General features: G+C 38.1%; 1 long non-coding RNA gene across 1 annotated transcript; it reads right to left on the bottom strand.

The window, feature by feature from the left end:
* Nucleotides 1-755: 755 nt before the first annotated feature.
* Nucleotides 756-19570, bottom strand: LOC134651015 (uncharacterized). Its single transcript, XR_010097077.1, has 2 exons — nt 19364-19570; nt 756-942 (listed from the first exon to the last, which is right to left on the bottom strand). It is a non-coding gene; the product is annotated as an uncharacterized LOC134651015 (long non-coding RNA).
* Between the last annotated feature and the right edge of the window lie 5333 nt (nt 19571-24903).

The raw sequence follows: 24903 nt of genomic DNA, 5'->3' as shown, positions 1-24903 counted from the left end.
TTTCTAATATCATTTTTTTCTAAACTGAAAAGGAAAACTTTATTTATCAAATAATTATGCTACAAATAAAAGTAATTAATTACAACTAACAAAAATAAAATAAACTAATAACTAAATATATACTAAACTAAAACTACCTAAAAAGTAAAAACCTACAAATAAAAAATTGGCCCCAAGTCTGTGCCGACCGGTAGGGTCGGGCCAGAAGCCGCGCTGAACGGCAACGCCAATGCGTTGGACGAGGTATGCTCCAGCCTTCCGGTCACCCGTTGCGTCGATAAGGCGCTTGGCCAACTCCCTATAAACGCTGTGCGCGCCTTGACCCCACGGCCCAAGCGTCTCCACCGCAAACGGCTCAAACATGCAGCTGCTGTCTATGGCTGCATATTTGCGCCGCTTGAGATGCTCTGCCGCATCGGCAGCAGCGCCAGCCCTAGAAGAGGTCCCTGGAAGATGGGACGGCGCGAGGGTATCCACGCACGTGGCGTCCCAGACGAGTGGTCGACCCAGCCTCCAGGGAACCAGCGTCATGCCATCTGGTCTCTTCCCGTCGTCACGCGCTAGCCCCGTCGGTTCTAGAACCGACGGCGCTCCGGCAGAGACGAAGGCCCGGCGCAGTATGTCATTAAGACTGGCGTGGCGTGCCATGCGGCCGGCGCTCTTGGTGCAAGAGAGGCCGTGAGTGCCAAACTTTGACACGTCAGTGCCGCAGTGGCAACGGTGTGGGGCCACGCATGCCGCCCCCAAGCGCAGCGAATTTAGTTTGCGCGAGAGACACTTCCAAAGTGGTAAAATGTGTCCCCCCCCCCCCCCTGTAACTTCTAAAATAAGAGAACGATAAAACTAAAAAAAATATATGATGTACATTACCATGTAAACTTCCACCGAAAATTGGTTTGAACGAGATCTAGTGAGTAGTTTTTTTTATACGTCATAAATCGCCTAAATACGGAACCCTTCATGGGCGAGTCCGACTCGCACTTGGCCGCTTTTTTATTACTAATAGGTTTTTTTTAGTCCATCGGTGGCTAACAAGCTTACGACTCACCTGATGGTAAGCGGTCACCGCATCCTATGGACGTCTACACTCCAGGGGCGTTACATGCGCGTTGCCGACCATTTTAAAACTTATACACTTCTTTTTTGGAGATCTCCTTACACTTGAAGATTCAATATCGCTTGTAAGTTTGTGATCGTAGACTATTCATAGCGCGCCTTTGGACTGACTTGAAGGGACCAAGGTGGCATCTTGGTGCTCCTGCCCAAAGGTGACAGCAGTACTCATTATATGGGATCTGTCCATGGTAGTACGCAGCATTTTTTAAGAGGTGGGGCAGAAGTAGGGGAGGCTGGGGACGTTGTAACAGGGTACGGTTGAAACAGAGATTCTTAGCTTATGGTCAGAGATAAGGGTGGGACAACTGCCCCAACTTGCCCCACCGTGGGTACGCCTATGGATCTGTCTGCCTCAGAGTAAAGTATCGCCTCCCTTTATTGAGCACACCGAGTTTTTTGGATACGAGCGCAGCCTACCCAGCAAGGTGGCTACGAAATTATTGGACGTCACTGATGGAGATGTCAACACCGAGGCTCCCAATACTCCCTGACATGGGAAGGGTTGTGCCTTGAAAAATAAGGTTTTCTTAGCGGTAAACGCGCAAAATTGAGCCTTGGTGGGATTTAATTGGACTAAATTCTCCCGATCCCACACCGAAACTCTGGATAGAATGCTCTCAATACCTGACACAGGTTTTTCACGACATTCTAGTATCACAGAACGAGCGATGTTGGCATGGCATGTGTTATACAGGTTGGTCCAAACCTTGCCGTCCAAAATTTTTTTTAGATTCCTCACGCTGTGGGCTATCAGAATATGTATGTTAGCCGACTTTTCGTAGTTTTCGAATTATGATTTTTATTTTTATTACTTTTAACTTTTGTTGAGAAATTCCGGGGGGAAGCAATTATTTATTTAAAAAAACTATTGAACTTTTTTGAATATTTCTTTTTGTAACATAATCCTTGTCAAACGGCGCAGTTGCTAAAAAAAATCGGCATCCTCACTTGGCTGAGTTGGGAAAAAAAAGGCAAACTTTTACGTTCAAGCATGTCAAGCTTAGATGTTGCCCTTACCTAAATAAATAAAAAATACAAGCGATTTCAAGGACTTTTGGTTATTTTAGAAACTGCTAGACCCTACGTTTTTTTAAAAGGTCAAAAAAGTGATACTTAATAGTCATAATTTGTCAGAGTCGCCGGTCAAAGGAACTGAGGTGGAAAGCTTCCAAATTAGTAATTCATTACAAAAATCCTCTTTTGTTATTTCTACTATTATTTTATGGGGTCACTTCCCCATCGCTATTTCATGTTATCAGTGCCACGAACCACGAACAATTATTAGAAGGCATAAAAGCAACGCAAAGCTTCACCCCGGAATTTCAATTTCAAAAAAGTTAAAAGTTAAACTCGAAATCTACGAAAAATCGGCTAACATAAGTACATGGGGTATATTCTGATAACCAACGACGAAGATTCTAAAAAAAATTTTTGGACGTCATGGTTTGGACCACCCTGTATACAGGATGGCTAAAAAATAACTGCATTTCCGTTGCCAGGGAGGTTTTGGGATTATACTGAGCAATTTTTACCATGAGACCAACCCCTAAGTCGCGAAAAAAAAATTTGACTGTTTCCTACATTTTGGCTGGTTCATTTTCTATGGGAGGTCTTTTGCCCATTTTGGCGCCCCCCCTTGGACGGCGCCCGGGGCACGTGCCCCCCCCAGCCCCCCCCTAGTTACGCCACTGGAAACAAGAACAAGGATCGTACAAACACAAAAATGTAACACCTATATATATACGCTTGTTTGACACAAATAAACATTCATTCATTCATTCATTCAGATGGTTCGATAGATTTTACGAGTATGTACGTCAGACGTATATGATGGTCGCATTTGTCTACGTGATAGCGTGATAAATAATAATACCTAGGCTATTTGACTGTATATAAAATAAATTATTTCACACCATGCATGAAATAAAGCATCAGATAATTACTAGAAAACCTTAGATAGCAGTTATTTTTAAACACAAGTTCTATTTAATAAATCGGATAGAAATATAAAAAGTAGGTGAGTTGACCGTGACGTCACTGTATAATGTTTCATATAGATTCCATATTAGCAAATCGCTTTGACAGTTCTAAAAAAGAAGCTGATTTGACTAGTAGGAAAATACCCTATTACAGTGCTCTGCTTTCATCTGTTGCAGAGCGATTGGCGAGACTGCCAAATGAAAGCTCAATGGTTACTGATGGTTACACTTTTCTTTTCAATAATTTTTGCGATGCTTACAAAAGGGAGAGAATTTATTTTAATTTCAAATACAGAATCCGTCAATATTTATTGTAGAAACTTAAATATAAATACAAACTAAATATATAAAAAATAACTACCTACTAATAAAACCCGTCCCGGGCTGCCCCCGACGCAGTTGCCCATCACGCTCGCTCCGTTGCCGTGTTGGATTGTGATGGACAGCCTTTGCATCAGGAAAAACCCGGAGTGGGGGTCAAGGCCCCTTTCAAACAGGCGACGACCCAACTCACGGAGGAAGGTCTTACCCTCAGCGCACCAGCAACCTGAAGTCACAACAGCGAGGGGGACGAATAAATACAGAATACAGTTAGGAATGATATAGAATTTACCGCACTAATCCCCGTTTAGTTGGGCCATCCAGTTGGCGACGGTTGTGTGTGGGGTTACCAGATGACAGGAATTTTCCTGACATGTCAGGAATTTTGGCCTTTTGACAGGAATGGGGACGGAACACGAAAATGTCAGGATTTTTTTGAATTGATAGACTTTATTATAAAGTACCTTTTAATTGACTAAAATTAATCAATTAATCAAAAACATTGTAAAAAAATAATAAATGAGATCCACTCAACTTATCAATAACTTCATAATTATTAATTAACAAATCTTTAATCAAGCATACATGACGCGCGCGGCTCTGCTCAATCAGATAATCAGATGGCCATCGTTAACGACTAGAGAGTCTAGAGCCCCCCCCCCCGTCGTCGTGAAAAATATGAATGTCAGGAAAAATATTCGGAAATCAGGAATTTTGTCAGGAAATTCTAAATTTGTAACTGGTAATCCTAGTTGTGTGGGCATTAATTATGGCCCGGGTAAGTAGGCAGTGCGCATCGCCTGACAGGGGCCATGAAAACGGCGGAAGGTAGTTTTGTTGGCTGACATCGTCATATCATCGTCAGCTAAAATAACTGATTGACTATCAGTACATAGTATAAAACAAAGTCGCTTCTCGCTGTCTGTCCCTATGTATGCTTAAATCTTTAAAACTACGCAACGGTTTTTTATGCGGTTTTTTTAAATAAATAGAGTGATTCAAGAGGAAGGTTTATGCAATTTCATAACCCGTCCGAAGCCGGGGCGGGTCGCTAGTCCACTATCTTCACAGAATACAGAAAAAAGCAATAGGTACCTACATATTTTTGAACAGTGTGTTAAGTACTTATTTAATTCCACATTAATCACTTCAATACTACAGTATCATAAATGCTAGAAAAAATTGAAATTCCAGTCCACTGCCCACTGGATGTGAACTAAATGAAATATTTTTTTGAAGAGAAAACTTCTTTAGCGGCGCTGGGCACTTTTTGAGGTGGGGAAAAAATGATAAACTCGAGACAGCGTAAGGGCCGTAAGGCGATCATGTGACCGTAAAGGGCGTAAGGTAGCCACTCATAATTTAGAAGGCATTTAAATCAATAAAGAAAAACTCAATGTTACTTGACATTTAAGTTGCGGACTCCTTTTCAAGACTCTTTACCTATGTTCAAATAATTTGACGTTGTCATGGCAGTATGCAAATAAACATGTCAATGAAAAAGTGTGATCTTGTTTGAGAATGATAATAATATATAATAAATAAATAGAATACCTCCGCTAAACGTATGTATCGTGTTACCGGGCGTCGGTAACATAGTGGGTGAGTTTTCACTTCTATCGGCACTCCCGGAGTGCAACCGTTGTTGCTTGTTTAACTTAAAACACAGATTTTGCACATTCCCTAATGCACAGATTTTTGGAAAAATGTTTAGTAAGCGAGAATAATCCTATTCAGTTATTACATCATGTCTAATTACTAAATTCGCCTAATTAAATTGAACTTATCTAACGTGTGTAATACAGCAACCGTGTGTTTCCTGGCCTGCGCACGAGTCGGCCGGCAAGTGCGTGTCGCCATCAATCATTATTCGATATGTATCGGTCACACGGGCCCGTGCTTTATTATACTCCGTGCGCTCGTCATAAACCAACCGTGCACTACCAATTTCCGTGTCCCATGAGTCAAATGTGACTCGTGACAAACAATACCACATATCATCTGACTGTGGAACACTGAAGTTTCTAGGAAATACTATACATGTGAAATATTAGGTATTCATAGGTATTAGGTATCTATTTTTCAGTTGTTTAAATTTTGGAGAATATGAGAGTTTGTATTACATAGTATAGTATGTATATAAGAGCGCTGGTAGGTAAGAGAGTGCGATTTTCAATCCGGAGGTTACGGGTTTAAATTTCGGTTCCTACAAATGACTTTTTCGGAACTCATGAATGAACTTCATTCATAAAGTGGGTATGCACTTTCACATCTCGCTGTACCTATATATTATAATATATAATTTGTTATTGACCTGTTGCTTTTGGGTGAAGGAAAACATCGTGAAGTACCGGACTAATTTTTACAAAATATTGAAAGTATGTTAGTTCTTGGACATCGTACAGACGAAGACCTAACGGATTCCATGGTAATGGTTGGTATATTATATTTTTCATACGTTTATAAAGGTTCCCATAGAAACTGAATGTGGAATTGGTGGCTTAGGCACATTTTTAATTGAATCGTATAGATTGATGACCTGTGTAGTTACAGCGAGTTTTCTAGCTCGCGTGAGACTGCTGGCAAAAGCGCGTTCACATCTAATACTCGATATGTATCTGTCACACAAGACTTATAGCATATATCAAAGTAAAAAGAGTAAAGGGCATTTATTTGTGTGTTTGTTCATGAGTTATGGATGTTTTATGTGTATTTATGTACTTATGTATATATATCTATTACCTAATATTATATATAACTTCTTGCTGCCCAGATATCAAAACTTGCTTAGACAAATGCAATTTTGATTTGTCGAAATAAAGATTTAAACTAGAGTATAAATATGTCGTTTTCATTTCATACATATTATGGGTCAAAGTCAACCATAGTGTAAAGAATGAAATTGAAATTACTATTACAGAGTGTTATTGAAATTGAATATATTTTATGAAATATATGTATTAATCGACGAACCTCTTTTGGATGTGCAGATTCATTTACAAGTTTGAATAAATAGGTACCTGGAAAGAATAAATTTCATTAAAAATTGTGAAAAGGTATTTTGAAGCGTGGGCCTTACCATCACTCATTGCGATTCTGTTTAGGACCTAAACTGAAACGCTAAAGGACGGAGCTATAGTTCGTTTTTTTAGCATTAGAAAGAACTTAAAAGAAGGTAAGCGATTTTGACATGTCTTTTAATTGAAAAACACTTTTTAAAAATCAATAACTATTACTTATGAAAGCAGAAGACTATAAAAGATCGTATTAGATTCATAATTGTCACATATTTACCGTAACTTATTTTTAAAATGTGTTTTTCAATTAAAAGACACATCAAGATTGTTTACCTTATTTCTAATGCTGAAAAAAACGAACTATATATGTTATAAATAAAATAAATAAATAAATATTTAAAATAAACTTTTTAATCAAACTACGTTGTATAAAACCTCTTATCTAAGTTTCTCAGTGGATACCGACCAGCGGAACATCACTAATACTCGTATTACGAGTACAACGACATGTGAGTAAGGAAATAAGTAAATATATCGATATTCATAATACAAACGTAAAATAACACTCTAAAAACTAGCTGATCGTTAATACAGGATGATTTTGTTATATCTAATATCATAAATATGTTGTACCTACAAGAAGCTAAGCTCTCGTTATCCACGTTTCTCGGTGGATACTGATCAGCGGAGCATCGCCCTGTCACCCGTAATCACTCGATCGCTGTTTTTAAACATGCGATAAAATGATCTAGTTTTGACCGGCTGTAGGGCTGTCACATGGTTGTGATAAATATCATGTCTGATGGAAGCTTGCTAAAACTAGGTACCTAGCAAAGAAAATTAAGTAGTGTATGACATTTAACTGAGTTTACAAATCAATCAGTCAATGTATTTATTTGTGACCAGCGGTGAAGAACCGGCTAAGCACGTGTCGGGCCATCACAAAGGGTATCATTATGTGTGCATAATGGAGGGTTCCTTACCTTTCATACTTTATGAAACGGCCATAGCTACAAGCAAAAAACCCATACAAATAAATGGGCTTACCACCACGGCACCTACGTTATTTTAATAAAAAGAGAAGTTTTCTGTAAAAAAACTCATTTTGGCTCAACTAATCAACAATTTTCTTGAAAAGTAGGTATTTATCAAGCTAACTTTTCTTGTACGCCCGGTTCTAAACTTAGAGGAAGGGGAACCTTTTTACAATTTCGAAGAGGTTATTTTCAAATGCTTCCTGCCACAGCTATGTTAGTTTTATTCTATATGTTGTAAGGTTTTAATATATAATTATTACCTACTAATGTAGGTACCGTCGGATAGTTTGCAAATTTGCGATCTTCCACTTGGAAAAAAAATCGGAAAGTTCATATATTTTTGTATTGGAATCGGTCATACCCATTTTCAAAATTAAAATTTTCTTTGTTTCCTGTGATTTTCCTGAAATTTGTGAGACCGTTTTCCAACTATTTGGAAACTTTTCTCAACTCGCACATCTGTAGGTAATAATGAATACATATGGGCCTTATGGTTACTCAACTTTGGGAACAAATGAAACTATTTTATTAAATATTATTGATTTGTGTTTTTTTAAGTAGTCACACTACTACATATAAATTATAAACTGAAATAGATGTCACATATTAAAGAAAAAATTACGAAACTGGTTACTTATGTTACTTATGGTTACTTGTTGGATAAAAAACGATTTTTAATTTCATATTCACATGACCGCCATCCTTAAGCTCTAGATTACCTGAATGGTTTCATAAGAGTCTTTACACAATTTATGGGTCCAGCAGACTCCGTGAACACGTTATGATAATTGCGCATTACGGCGTGATGAATATTTAGCGAGACTCTAAGTAGCTACGTGGGATCGGATATTTTTAGATGGTCAAACTCTTGGGCTCCTTACCTTTGTTACTTTGTTGCAAAAAGTTTAAACTATCTCTGCAGGTAACTGTCCAAATATTAAATTTTATCGCAGTTTGGAGTCTGTAAGAACTAACTGGTCTTCTTGAGTAGGCACATAGCTTCTTCTTGAGAAGCAACTTCGTGATTCTATCTCATACTGAACTCAAACTATATACTTATTCATGCCAAATTTCATATAAATCAGCTCAGCGGCTGTGTGAAGAAGCTACAAACAAACAGTGATATTCGCGTTTATAATATCAGTAGGAATCTCTCTCTTAGGAATTCTTCTCTAGCCCTTCCCACACTAGTCGAGGCAAGTAAATGGGAAAACATAATTTTGACATCAACGCTCGTGGAATCGGTGACGTTACATCTATATAACTATGGTCACTTTAAGTTTTTAATATGTATATGGCCTTTGAATGTGGTCCAGCATTTATCACGATTCGTCCAAATACATCTGAAATGATTTGTTAAGCCATTACTGGATTCCTTTGCTAAGTTCTGTCGTGAAGTATGTTCTTGATAAATTATTGGCTCAGAACTCTGTGTGACAGCGCACAGCTATTGTAATCTACCAATTAATTCAATAAAATGCCGAGGGTAAATTACATGATAACTTTAAATATTATCTAAATATGTACATATTTAAATTTCGATGTGATTATGAAACAAAATCAAAATATTTAGTAAAATAATATAATCATCGGAAAGTGTTTAGTATGATGCTCTTGTTGCAGAAACGATTTATTACCTAGTAGTAGTAGTAAAATACTTTATTGCACAAAAAGAAACATAAAACATGAAAAAACACACATCATTTGTACAAAGGCGAACTTATTTATTTATTATTCTTTGTAGTTTTTTTCATAAAATATGAATTACCTTTATGAAGTTACGACTCGTTGTCCGTACACATTGAGCACCTTATATTTTGCAGCCGACTGAACCAGGCTGAAACCGACTTTACAAATGGCCGATGAGTAATGAAGTTCTTTGCCAAGTGTGAACTTTTCCTACCGTGACGCGTTAATGAGTTTTGCATAATCTAACGTTATTCAACTAATTTATGATTTGTTTACAAAAACACGCGCACCAATAGCTTACGCTGGCGCCGCCGTAGCCAATCAGCTACGCGCATTCAAAAGTAAACTCTGTCCTACTTATATAAAAAGGCGTAACTTTGCTACAACGTATTGTTACTTACGACGTTTTACGTTCGGGAGGAAACTAATCCCGCCTTTTCTCACGCAATGCGCTTAGACATTTGAATTCAGCTATTTGTGGTAAGTCAGTGAGTTATTTGCGTGTACTAGACAGTCCGGCAGCCATGCAAACTTGATCGATTGTTTTTTTATAGTTGATGTTACAGTAAGTCGGATAATTATTAAAAAAAACCGGCCAAGTGCGAGTCGGACTCGCGCACGGAGGGTTCCGCACCATCAACAAAAAATAGAACAAAACAAGCAAAAAAACGGTCACCCATCCAAGTACTGACCCCGCCCGACGTTGCTTAACTTCGGTCAAAAATCACGTTTGTTGTATGGGAGCCCCACTTTAATCTTAATTGTATTCTGTTTTTATTAGTATTTGTTGTTATAGCGGCAACAGAAATACATCATCTGTGAAAATTTCAACTGTCTAGCTACCACGGTTCGTGAGATACAGCCTGGTGACAGACGGACGGACGGACGGACGGACGGACAGCGGAGTCTTAGTAATAGGGTCCCGTTTTTACCCTTTGCGTACGGAACCCTAAAAATGAGCTTGTTTGATTTGTTACGGACTGCATGTCGGCCTTTTTTTTTGACGGAGTAGGAATGCATTTACGTACGGTGTATGGGACTCGCCGCTCCTTATCCCTCTCTTGACGAGAGGGGTAGAGGGGGAGAATTTGGCCATATAAATACCTGGTTTGCAAGAAAAGATTCCATACTTGTAAAAACTTGGTAAAAAAAGAAATACACAATTTAAAAGTAAAACGAGGAAGAAGTTGAATGACACGTAATATCTAATCCACCATTAATTCTAGTAAGTTTCACCAAAAACTAAGAGATTTGCTCTTACCGGGTTTGCAGTCCAAGACCACCTTCGCAAGATAATTATAAAGATAGAAATAGGTAAGGTTCGATGGGGTAAGATAAACATTTAATGGGTATCCTCAATTTCTGTTTAGTTTGATGACCAAATTTCACAAAAGATGGCGCTCTTACTAACGCAAACTAGATAACATTAGTACGTCGTAAAATGTATATATTAAACTGTCAAATATGTAAATAAATGGTTTGGTAACGTAGTGGTGTTTAAACAATTTCTCATACTTTTTCTTGTGCCCCGAGCAAAATAAACTGATTCTTTTACACCACGTGACCTAATACAATATATAATTATGTATATGATTTTACACTTTAAAAAATGGTTAAGTTAATTGTATTTAATCAACTATTAAATGGAATAAAGGAAAAGAATACAGTAAATAGCGTCTCCAATTCCACTAGTGGTTTGAATTAAACATTAAATCGGAGGAAAATTTGTAAGGTAACCGGCTTTAGAGACCACCTCGTCCCAACTTTACATTTGAATAAGGTTTAGTGTCCTTTGGTAACCAATAAGTTAGTATTTAAACGTGTATCATTTAAGGAACATAAAACGATAAAATTAAAGTTAATTGTGAATAATGTTTTACTATATACATGTATTAACAATAGGGTTAACTAGTTAGGCTTTTGTGGTGACAAATTCGATGTTGGTTAAACTGTTATTATTACACACAATAGTCAGTAATGACCGACTATTGTAACTAGAGTAACTAGGTAGTATACCTACATATTTGTTGAAACTGAATATGGAAATTCTAACAATTAGATTACTTACCTATATAATACTTTAATAATTATATTCCATACATGTGACTGTTATTTGTAAGTCTCCTTTCAGTTGGCTTCATTGACAAGATTTGATAGCACGATACTTGAGAAATCGAGAGAATTCTTTAATTATTTTTTCTACTCCCGTACTTTTATTTGTCATTTAAAGGGTCGTGCACACACCTTTAAAACCCTACCTTATAGTAGTCAAGACAAGTCTTTAGTCTATTCCCCAAAAAAGAATTTGTGCATACACGCAGTATCTTTTTGGCGATTTTACGATACTTCGTGTAATGGCCACTTAAAAAATATTGAATGAAATACAGTGTTGCCAATCTTATTTTAACTGTCATCTCTGACAAATAAGTGAACCAAAGACATGTTTTTTTTTTAAATCATTCATTCATTCATTCTTTTCCCGCCCGTACCCTCCATTTTTGCTACTTCTTGAATTAAAAATATTTGTTAAATTTACAATTTTATTTCAAAATAAGTGCTTGGTCGTAGAAAAAGTATTGTATGCAACGTTGTTTAACTGAGTCAAAAAATACTCGTGGCTTTTCTATTAACAATTTTCGGCTTCGCCTCAAATTGTTACTCACGCCGCTCGCCTTTTTTGACCTCTCTTAAACAACGGTTGCATAAAATACTATAAAAGCTCATCAATTATGGATTCAGATATTTTTGCAGTTCATTAAATTTACTCTAGGTAAACACCATTTGGTTAAGTATAGAAGCGCTGATGAAAACACATAAAATAATCAACGGAACTCCGTAATGAGACTGAAATAATTGTGGGTATATATTGTCCATTAATTATTTTAATGGCATTTTAAACTGTTATGAACTCCGTTTTCATTATAAAGATTATTATGTGCCACTTTGACTACTAGTAAGATGATCTATTGTGGCAACCGTTTGTTACTTATAGGTTCATTGGTTCCAGGAAATGCCACATTATTTCGGCTTATAAATTTGGTTTGGTAATGGAAAGCAAATTGTACATCTTGTACTTTCGAGTATTTTCCAAAACTAATGTTATTTAATATCGATAACAACCTTACGGCCATCATACTCGTATGCCAAACTAAGACCACGCTGATATGTGACCATCTATTACAATGTCAAGAACGTTACCATTTATGGCGACTATCAGTCTGTATTATAAACTGTTTCTAGTCTAACACAGGTATTTTAACAACCGGCATTTTTATACGATGCTACCAATGCTGAGAAGTCCGATGAGACCATAATACCTAATCACAGCGCAAATACACCTCGCTATGCAAGCGGAGCATTTCTTACTCCTGCATTACAACCAATAAGACTGTTTACATTCAGCCCGTACACTTAGTTGCTTTTTTTCTGAACCACTTAATGCGCTATAAGATAAACTATAGTCATATTATGGAAACTACCGTCTTACCCCAATATGGACGCTTTTATGGATATGACGGTCATATTTCATTACTTTTTCCACCTGTATGTGATATCTATATCTTTATTGATTGGTTTACGATGGTTTTTGTGGGTCGACCGAATTCTTGCGATGCCTTAAGGTTGTTATTAGTCCTCGGCTTCGAAAGGTCGTGGATATTACAGTTTTACATTAGCGGCTCTAGCGGGGGGTAAATGCTCACATCCTTAGCTAATAATTAATTATTCGCGAGGAATAGTTTAGGTATATTGTTCGGAATAACAATGAATATCCATTTTGTATTACCTAACTTTTATTAAATAACTAAAGTATCCATCATACTTAATTTAATTGAAGACTTCGGGGTATCCCTTGTACCAATAAATATTTTTTTCTGATAAAACACTTCATCAACAACCATCAATGAACATTGTAGTTGTGTATGGAACTGATGTTGAATCTACTGCAAAATTTAAAACAGACAATCGACATGTGTCTATCTAAAGTTTTTTTTTTTACTTCTACTTCCTTTCTCCCTACATAATATGTGCTTTGTCTCTACTGTTATTTTTACATATTAATTAGTTCCCCTCCTGCTAATTACGGAATTCTGTGAAATATATATTTGCCACAATTCTCAAGTCTCGGACACAATGTATTACGTATGCTCTACATGCATCTCATGTAAATGCAGTCCATACATTTTTGGCGCTATCCAGAATCGAAGTCAAAGATCGCTGTTAACCCGCAGGCCAGGAATCTTCATATCGTCCCGATCTGATTATATAAATAATAATAATCACGAGCAGAACCGACGGCCGGGCTAGTATGCAAATACACCGATCGGCGATAGTCGGCTTCTGAACCAGATAGGCTTTAGTATCCCGATGCCTGATAACCTAATACTGCGATTAACATGGTGTTTACCGGCCGTAAAATAAATCCTTTCTGGTCTGGCCTTATTGGTCTGTTTATTTCGTTTTTTTTTAATTATATGCCATAAATTGCATGTACATATATACATACATGTTGATGTTAGGCAATATAGTGAGAATCAATACAATTTTACCCAGTGAGTGTAGCTACATATTTACTTATACATATACTTATTAACTAACAGTTTATATTATAAAATTCACTTAAGCTCTAGGGCATAACTCATTGTTTTTTTTTGTTTTTTGTTCTTTGGTCGATGACATATTTATGATATTATAAATCAACTTTATTTAAGTCGATGCTTCAGTCTTATATTGCATAATATACGATTATCTCTACCCAATTTAAAGAGCGCCAAAATTTCAAATATCTCTTGGAATAATTTACCAGTCAGTACTGTTTCTTCTAACATGATAAATTAAAGCTTTAGAACGAACGTTGCGTTAACGGTGAGTCAACGTGTAAAGTAAGTATGTTAGATGTTATAATTTTCTAGGTTTTCGCAGGCTGGGTTTCCGCAAGTCGACGTTCTAAATGGCGCCTATTTTGCGTGATGGGATGAAACCCAACTCAACCAAGAAGCCTAGCAGACTCTTAATATTGCCGGCAACATCTGGGCCATTTTATTTAAAGTTGTCCTCTACACTTTTTAGGGTTCCGTAGCCAAATGGCAAAAAACGGAACCCTTATAGATTCGTCATGTCTGTCTGTCTGTCCGTCTGTCTGTCCGTCTGTCTGTCCGTCCGTATGTCACAGCCACTTTTCTCCGAAACTATAAGAACTATACTGTTGAAACTTGGTAAGTAGATGTATTCTGTGAACCGCATTAAGATTTTCACACAAAAATAGAAAAAAAAAACAATAAATTTTTGGGGTTCCCCATACTTCGAACTGAAACTCAAAATTTTTTTTTTCATCAAACCCATACGTGTGGGGTATCTATGGATAGGTCTTCAAAAATGATATTGAGGTTTCTAATATCATTTTTTTCTAAACTGAATAGTTTGCGCGAGAGACACTTCCAAAGTGGTAAAATGTGTGTCCCCCCCCCCTAACTTCTAAAATAAGAGAATGATAAAACTAAAAAAAATATATGATGTACATTACCATGTAAACTTCCACCGAAAATTGGTTTGAACGAGATCTAGCTAGTAGTTTTTTTTTAATACGTCATAAATCGCCTAAATACGGAACCCTTCATGGGCGAGTCCGACTCGCACTTGGCCGCTTTTTTTCAAATTTGGGATTTTTTATGTTATTTCTACTCAGAATCACGAGCTCTTTTGATCCTAATAGGAGAAAAAAGTTTTCCAAAATTGCCATACATTTTTCGATCTTTCCATTCCGTGACCGCCATACAAAGTCTATGAAAAATGGTAACGGAATGAAAATAAAAACCTTAGGACACTTTTTTTCTCCTATTAGGATAGAAAGAGCTCGTGATTCTGAGTAGAAATAACATAGAAATTCACGAATTAAAAAAAAAAGTGTAGAAGACAACTTTAAATAAAAAGGCCCATCTGGGAAAAACCTCCATGACCCGAGATGCTGGGCCCGTAACCTCTTTTGAGTTTTGAGTAGCTGGTTGGCTGTTTCTTACCTATACCACATAAATACGAATGATTCGTATTCCTCTTCGGAAATTGTCACGCACCATAAAATATTCATTGAGGCTATAAATCACATACTCGTTTAAGCGGAAGATTTTTTTAAAACAAATCGGTTTAGCGATTATTGAAAGGAATAATTAAATTTTAAATATAGTTCATCACGGCATGTCTACCATGCAGTTTATTAGATTATTGTAGCTTGCTGATGACTCCATCGCCCGCTGCTTTTGATAGATAGATAATCCATTTATTTCGTTAGATACATATCCCAGTGCAATCAGTCAACGTAGGGCAGCTTGTAGCGAGCTGTTGGGAAGTAGCGAGCTCACACAAGTGCTCATGAGGAGTTCTGTCACCCGATAGCAGGGTGTTACAGGGCCCTCTGCCTCTGGTTTGCACTAGCCGGCCGTGCAAAGTTAAGCCGCAAAAGCTGAGTTATCGAGGGCAGATGTGGAAACATAAGTGGCGAGTTAGCTGTTTAAAGTCTGTATACGCTGACAATGTGTGTGTAAGTAGCTTAAGACAGTTGCTCCATTCCTACAACATCACACTTACTAGTTAATATGAGCTAACTAACAGTTACCAATTTTTATAATTAGGTGTTACATATAATGCCAATCGAGTTATACAACAATCAATAAACCCTAATCAAAAAGTAATATATTGCGAAATAGTCCTAACTGGCAAGGCAATAAAATTAAAACAGAACCTTGTAATAATGAATCGCCCCCCGGCGCGCGCGGATTGATCGATCTGAGGTAATGGGTGCTAAACCGTCAGAACATGCTGGGATCCTGATGATAATGGAGTGTCTACAACTTTATAGATCTAAGAAAAAATCTTAAGAGGATAGTTAATGGACGACCGATTTTCCTTACAATGGAAGTTCCCATTTTCCTCTTTGGTCATCTAAATATATAAAACAAAGTCGAGTTAGTTATACCATTTATAAGAACGGTGATGATGATCTACTATCTAGGTTTATTGGATTTGTCTCTACCCTGATTAGTAGAATAGCTATTACATATACCTATAGAATAAATTGCGAAAAAAAGGTAATTTTTTATTTTTATTTAAACTTTATTGCACAATATGACAAATAAAGTACAAATGACAAAGAGATAGGTAGATGAGTTCTTATAAATTGACATTAATGTAATTTGTACTGTAATCATCTATTGTGAAATAAATAAATCTAATCTAATGGCGGACTTAATGCCTAAAGGCATTGTGAGGCATTCTCTACCAAATATTATGTTTGACATGTAAATTGGTATTTGTATTTCGTAAAAGTCATCATGTTTCCTAGGTTTCCCGGGTTCCTAGGGTTTTAAAAATTATGACTATTAGGTATGTTTGAATCCAAGATGGCCATCATGGTACGTAACATCGTCCTGTTCTCGAAAATGTTGTTCTAAAATATACTTTCAAATCTAGTTTTCAGTGCGTCACATTCAGTTGCGCATTAGTTCGACGGCTTGCGTACAATGATTTTTCCGTAATTTTTTTAAATTTATAATTTCAATTTATTTTTATTTGCCCATCATGAGGTCTACTCAAACTTACATTTTGATATCGAAGTGATTCGCGCTAATTAATGTATGAACAAGTATTTATGAGTGAAAATTACATCAGTTTGAGATCAAAATGTAATTTCGAATTGGCTTCCATGTATCAAGTCCCGTTTTCTACTCTTTTGGGCACGTAACCTCACAAAGCAACTCAACGAATGCAACAAGAACTAGACAACTAACTAGGTCTGTCAGTCAGTTCGTCTGACAACGCTTACCACAGTTACCACCCGGCGAGACGATTGATAGCTCTAATGAGATATTAAGCAAAAACTGTTGCGAAAAAACCGGCCAAGTGCGAGTCGGACTCGCGCACGGAGGGTTCCGCACCATCAACAAAAAATAGAGCAAAACAAGCAAAAAAACGGTCACCCATCCAAGTACTGAACCCGCCCGACGTTGCTTAACACAGGTCAAAAATCACGTTTGTTGTATGCGAGCCCCACTTAAATCTTTATTTTATTCTGTTTTTAGTATTTGTTGTTATAGCGGCAACAGAAATACATCATCTGTGAAAATTTCAACTGTCTAGCTATCACGGTTCGTGAGATACAGCCTGGTGACAGACGGACGGACGGACGGACGGACGGACGGACGGACGGACAGCGGAGTCTTAGTAATAGGGTCCCGTTTTTACCCTTTTGGTACGGAACCCTAAAGACACCTTTTCTACATAACTTTAATGAATGCTATGGACAAAATTGTGTGCTGTGATTTGCTTTACCCAAAACCCCCAAATAGAAAATTTCACCGAAATCGTTAGAGCCGTTTCCGAATTCCCTGAAATATATAAATAAATATACAAGACCTGGTCGTTTAAAGATATAATATCTGGGAGACCGAGCTTTGCTCTGAAAACGTATAAAAACACAATAGATCGATTTTATACCCCTGAAAACCCTAATATTACACATTTCATCGAAATCGTTAGAGCCGTTTCCGAGATCCCTGAGATATATAAATAAAAAGGTAGGTATACAAGAACTGCTCCTTTAAAGGTATAAGATTTAACAAAGATAGAGTCGCGGGCAGAGGCGAGTGAAGGCAACAGCAGCCCAGCACTAAGTAGCAGTTTATAATTAGAGTGCAAGTGGAACTTGACTGCTGAAGTTTAACACTAACATATTCGCTAGCGACTGCGTAAAATAACACTATGCATCTCCCTCGTACTGACATTGGTGCAAGCGAGATGCACTGCGTTTGACTTGACGCAGTCGCTAGCGTTTCAACGGCCTAGTAAAACTTATGATGAGGGTAAAGGCGGTTTTAAGTATGCACTAAAATAAACAGTCCAGTTCATTGTCGATATAACGTAATAAAAAGACCCGTTCCAATTTATTTACTAAGTAAATAAAATTCATGATATTATGAATACATTTCGACTTGATGAAGTCCATTTAGTCCATAAAACTATCCAATGGACCAAGAGAACGATTCAGATTTCATAATTTGTAAAAGTTCTGTATTTTGTTATAGTATACGCCCTTGATGATTGCTCACGCTGATTGGTGCACGCGAAATGGAAGTCTTGGTATTAGGCATCTCGCTTGCACTTATAGGTGCGTTTCAACGTTTCCTTTGCTTGTATTAGCAAAAAACCATTACACTTCATACACTGGATAAACAGTCCATTTTAGTTTAGAGTATTTTTATTTAATAATTTTATTTAATATTTTTGTATGTATGTAATTTCAATGGGTTGATACCTTAATTTTTTTTACGTGGGTCATACTGAAAGTTTCTGGATTCTGGTATATGAGAAACCTTATTTTTTCTAAGTGGCCAGTCCAGGAATTTTCAGTATGACCTAAGTATTTATTTAAATGTCATCCTGGTTGAATGATACTCCAAATGGCCCATAAAGTTTTCAATTATTTCTAAATGCCTGAAGGGATTCAACTTTGTGACCAAGCTACTAACTAACATCAACACATTTATTATGATAGCATGTAATAAAAAGTAAAATACGGGAGTACTCTTAAGATAGAAGCACCAATGATTGGCCAAATGACCATGTCATTTGCAAACGATTTTTTATTCGATATCATACGCAATTGAAGAAATAGGAGCGAAAATTGAATGAGACATGCCCTTTTTAATTATTTATTAATCAGCAACACGAGGGACGTAAATTGTAATCAAAGTTTAATAACCATATAAAATATTTGTTCTAACTATTGCTGCGGTAATATTCTGCCGCGAAGGAAATAAAAATAGATAAACATCATACGTGTCGTTTCCAAGCAAAAAGTTCCACTTTGTCGCTTGCTATAAGGACGCTTTGACAGGTTATTCGTATAATGATACAAGCAAATCTCGGCCTTATGGTAAGCGACAAAGTGGGATCTTAGACTAGACTTGGACACACTTGGACGGACACATACTTTTAGGGTTCCGTAGCCAAATGGCAAAAAACGGAACCCTTATGGATTCGTCATGTCTGTCTGTCTGTCCGTGTATATCACAACCACTTTTTTCCGAAACTATAAGAACTATACTGTTGAAAATTGGTAAGTAGATGTATTCTGTGAACCGCATTAAGATTTTCACACAAAAATTGAAAAAAAAAAGAATAAATTTTGGGGGTTCCCCATACTTAGAACTGAAACTCAAAAAATGTTGTTCATCAAACCCATACGTGTGGGGTATCTATGGATAGGTCTTCAAAAATGATATTGAGGTTTCTAATATCATTTTTTCTAAACTGAATAGTTTGCGCGAGAGACACTTCCAAAGTGGTAAAATGTGTGCGCCCCCCCCCCCTCTGTAACTTCTGAAATAAGAGGATGATAAAACTAAAAAAAATATATGATGTACATTACCATGCATACTTCCACCAAAAATTGGTTTGACCGAGATCTAGTAAGTAGTTTTTTTTTTAAACGTCGTAAATCGTAAACCGCAATTTACCTTTCATTCAATCAATCTATACATATAATAAAGCTGAAGAGGGTCGAAAGTCTGTACATGGAAGATATTCGAAAAAAAGTTGGTTGGGGATACTTAGAATCGATAACAGAACACGTTCCAACAGTTTTTAGAATTTTTGTCTGTTTGTCTGTTTATCTGTTTGTCTGTTTATCTGTTTATTTGACCGCGCATCACGTGAAAACGGCTGAACGGATTTTGATGCAAACTTTACTAATCTGTCAAGAAAATCCCTGGCCCTATTTTAGGCTAGAAAAATTCAACCCCTAAAAGGGGGTGTGGCCACTACACTCAATTAAGTTATGTTTGCACCTGAATCTTATGGCGCTAACTTAAGAAAGTGGTGCAAACTTTTTTTTTGTGTAAGTATGTACTTTGTAAAAAAAACAAAATTTTTCTTAGTCATTGTCAAACGTCTTTGCAAATACATATTAAATCACATTTATAGACAGGTCTATCGCGGGTCTATTGACAATAATTAACATTATGTGAAGTGGGTGGTTCGAAAATATGATGTCTACCCCAAACTTTTTCATACACTTTTCGTCGGGTAGTTGCACAAATCTCTGTTTTGACATTTTGTCGGGACATCAGTTAGCCGCGACCACGACCAGTGAAACCTGTGTCGAAACATCGGTAAATAAAGGTAATAAAATAAATTTCGAGATAGGCCTGTCTATAAATGTGAGTTAATATGTGTTCAAAACGCGAGTTTTAAAATATTATATGTCTTTGTAAATGTCAAACAATTTGGGACTTGCATTTCATATGCATTACCATACCTTTCCGAAAAAAACGAATCTTTCGCGAAATTCTCACAACGTATTGAGGTTACAACTGTTACAAGGTAGCACGGTCTCAGGAATCTGAGGAAGAATCCCGTGCCTCGGAGACGTTCACGCAGTGCGAAGAACGGTTGACCGCTCAGCGGATTCGCACGACAGACCCGCTCGACGGTAAGTACTTACTGTTGTACCTACATATGCGCGGATATTGGCGGAAATCGAAGGTGAACAGGCAGTATATACCTAAATCCATTAACACTGTCTTGGATGAAGGCAACGTCACAACATACCCTCTGGAGTTCCTAAACTCATTGAGTGCTTTAGGACTCCCAGCACACACATTAACCTACATTAATACTATTGTTCTGTGTTTAAGCACTGACAGGCTGGACGGTTCGGTCATTCGGGCCTACGCGGAGCTCGGCCTTCGGCCTTCGCACTTAGACACTTATACTATTGTTCTGTGATTAAGCACTGACATCCTGGACGGTTCGGTCCTTGGCCCTACGCGCAGCTCGGCCTTCGGCCTTCGCATTTAGACATTTATACTATTATTCTGTGTTTAAGCACTGACAGCCTGGACGCTTCGGGCCTTCGGCCGTACATGGAGCTCGGCCTTCGGCTTTCGCATTAGATATCCACGCCAAAATTTCACGTAAACCATTGCGGCTGTATCCCTGACATAGCCTGTCTCAATTTTTTTTCTATCAAAAAAATTTCGCGCTCGCTACGCTTGCGTTTTTAATACGATTTTAAAGGTTTAGTCTACTTCAATAAAGATGGCATTCTCGGCACCCTACCGAGCGGCTACTACTACGACTTAAGCACTGACATCCTGGACGCTTCGGGCCTTCGGCCCTACGCGGAGCTCGGCCTTCGGCCTTCGCATTTAGACAATTATACTATTGTTCTGTGTTTAAGCACTGACAGCCTGGACGCTTTGGGCCTTCGGCCGTACATGGAGCTCGGCCTTCGGCTTTCGCATTAGATATCCACGCCAAAATTTCACGTAAACCATGCGGCTGTGTCCCTGACATAGCCTCTCTCAATTTTTTTTCTATTAAAAATTCCGCGCTCGCTGCGCTCGCGATTTTAATACGATTTTAAGGGTTAAGCCTACTTTGATAAAGATGGCATTCTCGGCACCCTACCGAGCGGCTACTACTACGACTTAAGCACTGACATCCTGGACGCTTCGGGCCTTCGGCCCTACGCGGAGCTCGGCCTTCGGCCTTCGCATTTAGACACTTATACTATTGTTCTGTGTTTAAGCACTGACAGCCTGGACACTTCGGGCCTTCGGCTGTACATGGAGCTCGGCCTATGGCTTTCGCATTAGATATTCAATTTTTTTTCTATCAAAAATTTCGCGCTCGCTGATGCGCTCGCGATTTTAATACGATTTTAAAGGTTAGGCCTATTTTGATAAAGATGGCATTCTGGGCACCCTAACGAACGGCTACTACGACTTAAGCACTGACAGCCTGGACGCTTCGGGCCTTCGGCCCTACGCGGAGCTCGGCCTTCGGCCTTCGCATTTAGACACTTATACTATTGTTCTGTGTTTAAGCACTGACAGCCTGGACGCTTCGGGCCTTCGGCCCTACATGGATCTCGGCCTTCGGCTTCCGCATTAGATATCTACACCAAAATTTCACGTAAAACATTGCGGCTGTGTTCCTGACATAGCCATTCTCAATTTTTTTTCTATCAAAAAAATTTCGCACTCGCTACGCTTGCGTTTTTAATACGATTTTAAAGGTTTAGTCTACTTCAATAAAGATGGCATTCTCGGCACCCTACCGAGCGGCTACTACTACGACTTAAGCACTGACATCCTGGACGCTTCGGGCCTTCGGCCCTACGCGGAGCTCGGCCTTCGGCCTTCGCATTTAGACAATTATACTATTGTTCTGTGTTTAAGCACTGACAGCCTGGACGCTTTGGGCCTTCGGCCGTACATGGAGCTCGGCCTTCGGCTTTCGCATTAGATATCCACGCCAAAATTTCACGTAAACCATGCGGCTGTGTCCCTGACATAGCCTCTCTCAATTTTTTTTCTATTAAAAATTCCGCGCTCGCTGCGCTCGCGATTTTAATACGATTTTAAAGGTTAAGCCTACTTTGATAAAGATGGCATTCTCGGCACCCTACCGAGCGGCTACTACTACGACTTAAGCACTGACATCCTGGACGCTTCGGGCCTTCGGCCCTACGCGGAGCTCGGCCTTCGGCCTTCGCATTTAGACACTTATACTATTGTTCTGTGTTTAAGCACTGACAGCCTGGACGCTTCGGGCCTTCGGTCCTACATGGAGCTCGGCCTTCGGCTTTCGCATTAGATATCCACACCAATATTTCACGTAAACCATTGCAGCTGTGTCCCTGACATAGCCCCTCTCATTTTTTTTTTCTAACAAAAAAATTTCGCGCTCGCTACGCTCGCGTTTTTAATACGATTTTAAGGCTTAAGCCTACTTTGATAAAGATGCCATTCTGGGCACCCTACCGAGCGACTACGACTTGGACCAATTTTTTTCATTACCTATAAGTTTTTAATTTAAGTGTTATTTATTATATTTTCGACTATTAAGAAGTCATCCCCGGTACATACATATACGAGTATGTAGATATTTAGTTATGCGTACATAAACATAACTGTAAATTAAGTGTAAATACTCGGTCTCAAGTTTTTGATATCTATAATATTTTCCTTTCCTCTAATCTTACTTCTAACTAATATAATAGACCTGTTTTATTTGAGACATAAAAAAACAAACTAAACTATAAGTACATGCATTATAAAACTAAAAATAATCTTAGAAATAAAGTTATAAATAAAGTTATAAATAAAAAATGCTCCCTAGCTCGCTGTCCTGAGTTATGGTGCCCAGAAGACTGGCAGCGTTACCTCTTTGAACGGCCAGACTTAGTCTCTGGCCGAAGTAGCTGCCAGCCCTCTGGTCACTAGACCAATAGACCTAAATTCGAAAGTTTGTTAGGAAGTATGGATTAATTTCTATGTGTATATTTCTTAACTTTTCATGCTTAGACTGATTAGACTGGAGGACAGAATTGGATGATATTTGCCATGGACATGATTTGGATAGGTACAGTCAAGGATGTGTACTAATGTATTTACACCTATGATGACGAGATAAAATTATTGATTGATAAAAAAACAAAAGTAGTACTGTATTGTCCGTTATACACCTACTACTCTGTGTCGTTTAAATCACGTCAAAAATTGGAATAAGGGCGAAAATAACTATTGATTTTGCAGTGTAGTTTTGTAAAACCTACCTAATTGTAAAATATTTTATCTGGACTTCAGTCCTCTAATCGTATCCATCTGTCAACATTACTTCAAGTTCCGCCTCCAGGGGAGAGAAAGAGAAATTAGGGATGAATTAGCTTACTGACACATACCGAATTCCACGCGGGCGGAGCCGCGGGCACAGCTAGTAAATAATAATTATGTTACTTGCTGCTACGGAACCCTTCATGGGCGAATCCGACTCGCACTTGGCCGCTTTTTATACAGTCCTAACACGTTTTATGCATGGCTTCATGTTTGAGACATCTTATTTGATATTAAATACCACTTGTACGACATGATTGCAAATAAAGAACTTAAATCAATGCATAATCAAGCAGAAGTCTCTTACTTCTTACAAACTACAGTTGAGCAGTATACCCATTGGCTCGATCTCTATCTTTGTTAAGATCACATACTTTCTTATAAGTACATATCTACTTACATTAATTAGGTGGGTTCGAAATACAAATTTGGTCGGTACCAAATACAGGTCTACTTGTCGTCTTTTTGGAAAATCGAATATATGCCACTGTTCTGAAAAACATCATAATTAGCCGAAGCTGGGTGCTTCAAGCATTACGAAAAAGGAAGATAGGTACGATACCAATTTTCAAATGAATTCAAGTCTTATCAACACCAAATTAAAGCTCATTTTCCAATGAAACAATAATACGCGAACCCATTCCATTTGTAAAATAACAGGATATCGTTGGAAATAACACACATTTCGACATTAGGGCGATATTCACGAGCGGTTCGCGCCTTAAATCGCTCTCCGGGCGATATCGTTGTGTTATCGCTCGCATTTGTCTTGCCATTGCCGATATTTGGGCCGAGTGTAGACGAAAGGACTGTTAATTTTTAGACAAAAGGAAAACTGTGCTATCGAACAACTTGATTCCTGGCGGCTTAGCCAAGGTGACAATCGCTATCGCTTCGCCATCGAATCGCTTTGTGTCTCTCTATCACTCTTCCATATTAGTGTGACAGTGACAGTTGCGTTTCGTTCGCTACGGAGCGTTAGCGATTGGCATGTTGTCTACGGTGCCAGGTCCACTGTGAATCCTTTTCTCATTTACTACGACATTGAGACTACATTGATTTAAAAAGTTACATT

Source organism: Cydia amplana, chromosome 9 (assembly GCF_948474715.1).
Source record: "Cydia amplana chromosome 9, ilCydAmpl1.1, whole genome shotgun sequence".
In the NCBI taxonomy this organism is placed as follows: domain Eukaryota; kingdom Metazoa; phylum Arthropoda; class Insecta; order Lepidoptera; family Tortricidae; genus Cydia; species Cydia amplana.
This window is presented reverse-complemented; position numbering and strand designations above follow the sequence as displayed.